Raw genomic sequence first — 4,059 nt, 5'->3', positions numbered from 1 at the left:
ACATAAACTACTGCAGCATAAATACTGGAGGCTGAGACAGGAGGGATCAGGAGAAACTGTGGCCCCATCCGAGGATACCCCCGGACAGGGCCAAACAGGCAGGATATAACCCCACCCAATTTGCCAGAGCAAAAAAAAGTAGCAAAGAAAAGGAGCAAAGAAAGTAGAGCATTGCAGTAGTCTAACCGAGAAGTCACAAAGAATGGATTAGTTTTTCTGCATCATTTTTGGACAGAAAGTTTCTGATTTTTACAATGTTACATAGATTGAAAAAAGCTGTCCTTGAAACAGTCTTGATATGTTCGTCAAAAGAGAGATCAGGGTCCAGAGTAACGCCGAGGTCCTTGACAGTTTTATTTGAGACGACTGTACAACTGTCAAAGATTAATTGTCAGATTCAACAGAAGATCTCTTTGTTTCTTGGGACCTAGAACAAGCATCTCTGTTTTGTCAGAGTTTAAAAGTAGAACGTTTGCAGCCATCCACTTCCTTATGTCTGAAACACAGGCTTCTAGAGAGAACAATTTTTGGGCTTCACCATGTTTCATTGAAGTGTACAGCTGTGTGTCATCCGCATAGCAGTGAAAGTTAACATTATGTTTTCGAATGACATCCCCAAGAGGGAAAATATATAGTGAAAACAATAGAGGACAAACCATTCACAGAGACAAACTGATATCTTTCCGACAGATAAGATCTAAACCAGGCCAGAACATGTCCGTGTAGACCAATTTGGGTTTCCAATCTCTCCAAAAGAATGTGCAGCACTAAGGTGCAGCACTATGAAAAATCAGCACTAAGATCTAGGAGCATGAGGACAGATGCAGAGCCTCGGTCTGACGCCATTAAAAGATAATTTACCACCTTCACAAGTGCAGTCTCATTGCTATGATGGGGTCTAAAACCAGACTGAAGCATTTCGTATACATGGTTTGTCTTCAGGAACGGCAGTGAGTTGCTGCGCAACAGCTTTTTCGAACATTTTTGAGAGGAATGGATGATTCGATATAGGCCGATAGTTTTTTATATTTTCTGGGTCAAGGTTTGGCTTTTTCAAGAGAGGCTTTATTACTGCCACTTTTAATGAGTTTGGTACACATCCGGTGGATAGAGAGCCGTTTATTATGTTCAACATAGGAGGGCCAAGCACAGGAAGCAGCTATTTCAGTAGTTTAGTTGGGTCCAGTATGCAGCTTGAAGGTTTAGAGGCCATGATTATGTTCATCATTGTGTCAAGAGATATAGTGCTAAAACACTTGAGTGCCTCTCTTTATCCTAGGTCCTGGCAGAGTTGTGCAGACTCAGGACAACTGAGCTTTGGAGGAATACGCAGATTTAAAGAGGAGTCCGTAATTTGCTTTCTAATGATCATGATCTTTTCCTCAAAGAAGTTCATGAATTTATTACTGCTGAAGTGAAAGCCATCCTCTCTTGGGGAATGCTGCTTTTTAGTTAGCTTTGTGAAAGTATCAAAAATACATTTCAGATTGTTCTTATTTTCCTCAATTATGTTGGAAAAATAGGATGATCGAGCTGTGAGGGCTCTTCGATACTGCACGGTACTGTCTTTCCAAGCTAGTCGGAAGACTTCCAGTTCGGTGTGGTGCCATTTCCGTTCAATTTTTGGAAGCTTGCTTCAAAGCTTGGGTATTTTCTGTATACCATGGAGCTAGTTTCTTATGACAAATGCTTTTAGGGGTGCAACTGCATCTAGGGTATTGCGCAAGGTTAAAGTGAGTTCCTCAGTTAGGTGGTTAACTGATTTTTGTCCTCTGACGTCCTTGGGTAGGTGGAGGGAGTCTGGAAGGGCATCAAGGAATCTTTGGGTTGTCTGAGAATTTATAGCGTGACTTTTGATTCTCCTTGGTTGGGGTCTGAGCAGATTATTTGTTGCGATTGCATACGTAATAAAATGGTGGTCCAATAGTCCAGGATTATGAGGAACAACATTAAGATCCCCAACATTTATTCCATGGGACAAAACTAGTTCCAGAGTATGACTGTGACAGTGAGTGGGTACAGAGACATGTTGGACAAAACCCACTGAGTCGATGATGGCTCCAGCTTTTAGAGTGAGTCTGTGGACTTTTCCATGTGAATATTAAAATCAACAAAAATTAGAATATTATCTGCTATGACTACAAGGTCCGATAGGAATTCAGGTAACTCAGTGAGGAACGCTGTATATGGCCCAGGAGGCCTGTAAACAGTAGCTATAAAAAGTGTTTGAGTAGGCTGCATACATTTCATGACTAGAAGCTCAAAAGACGCATTTTTTATGAATTTTTTGTAAATTTACATTTGCTATCGTAAATGTTAGCAACACCTCCGCCTTTGCGGGATGCACAGGGGATATGGTCACTAGTGAGGAGGAGGTATAAGGCCTCATTTAACACAGGAAATTCATCAAGCTTAAGCCATGTTTCAGTCAGGCCAATCACATCAAAATTATGATCAGTGATTAGTTAATTGACTATAACTACCTTTGAAGTGAGGGATCTTACATTAAGTAGCCCTATTTTGAGATGTGAGGTATCACGATCTCTTTCAATAATGGCAGGAATGGATGAGGTCTTTATCCTAGTGAGATTGCTAAAGCGAACAGCGCCATGTTTAGTTTTGCCCAACCTAGGTCGAGGCACAGACACGGTCTCAATGGGGATAGCTGAGCTGACTACACTGACTGTGCTAGTGGCAGACTCCACTAGGCTGGCATTCTGGAGCTAGAGGAGTTAGATCCCTGTCTATGTTGGTAGATAAGATGAGAGCACCCCTCCAGCTAGGATGGAGTCTGTCATTCCTCAGCAGGCAAGGCTTGGTCCTGTTTGTGGGTGAGTCCCAGAAAGAGGGCCAATTATCTACAAATTCTCTCTTTTGGGAGGGGCAGAAAACAGTTTTCAACCAGCGATTGAGTTGTGAGACTCTGCTGTAGAGCTCATCACTCCCCCTAACTGGGAGGGGGCCAGAGACAATTACTCGATGCCGACACATCATTCTAGCTGATTTACACGCTGAAGCTACGTTGTACTTAGTGACCTCTGACTGTTTCATCCTAACATCGTTGGTGCCGACGTGGATAACAATATCTCTATACTCTCTACACCAGTTTTAGCTTTAGCCAGCACCATCTTCAGATTAGCCTTAACGTCGGTAGCCCTGCCCCCCGGGTAAACAGTGTATGATCGCTGGATGATTAGTTTTAAGTCTAATACTAAGGGTAATGGAGTCACCAATGACTAGGGTTTTGTCAGAACTAATGGTGGGAAGCTTCGGGGTCTCAGACCCGTAACGGGAGGTGTAGAGACAAGAGAAGGCTTGGCCTCAGACTCCGACTCGCTGCTTAATGGGGAAAACCGGTTGAAAGTTTCTGTCAGCTGAATGAGTGACACCGGTTGAGCATTCCTACAGCATTTCTCTCCAGAAACCATGAGAAAGTTGTCCGGCTGTGGGGACCGTGCGAGGGGATTTATACTAACGTTACTATCTGTACTTACTGGGGGCACAGACGCTGTTTCATCCTTTCCTACACTGAAATTACCCTTGCCTAACGATTGTGTCTGAAGCTGGGCTTGCAGCACGGCTATCCTCGCCGTAAGGCGGTCGTTCTCCTGTATATTATGTGTTATTTCATAGTTCTGATGTTCTTTTTCACCAGGTTTTTATTTTATTCATTTACTTTTATATCCTATTCATTCTCTAAATGTAGAAAATAGTAAAAATACAGAAAAACCCTTGAATGAGTAGGTGTGTCCAAACTTTTGATTGGCACTGTATATTATCCATGTCCTTTCTCAGCCACAACTCCAAGAAACATACAATTCTTCACTTCCGTTTGATAGGGTAGTCTCAAACGGAGCTCATCTAGTTTGTTCTCCAGTGATTGTAATGCCAAGCTTAACGGAGGGTAGAAGAGGTTTATGAACTCCTTGACATGGTTTCGTCTGGGTGCCCAGTGCCCATACGTCAGCTTTTCTCACACCGCCTTTTTCTTTTCAGAGTCTCTGGGACTAGGGCCTGGCCCGGGTGAGCAGTATGTCCTGCGCCTCCGAATCTTTGAAG

This window comes from Oncorhynchus nerka, linkage group LG18 (assembly GCF_034236695.1).
Source record: "Oncorhynchus nerka isolate Pitt River linkage group LG18, Oner_Uvic_2.0, whole genome shotgun sequence".
Lineage (NCBI taxonomy): Eukaryota > Metazoa > Chordata > Actinopteri > Salmoniformes > Salmonidae > Oncorhynchus > Oncorhynchus nerka.
This window is presented reverse-complemented; position numbering follows the sequence as displayed.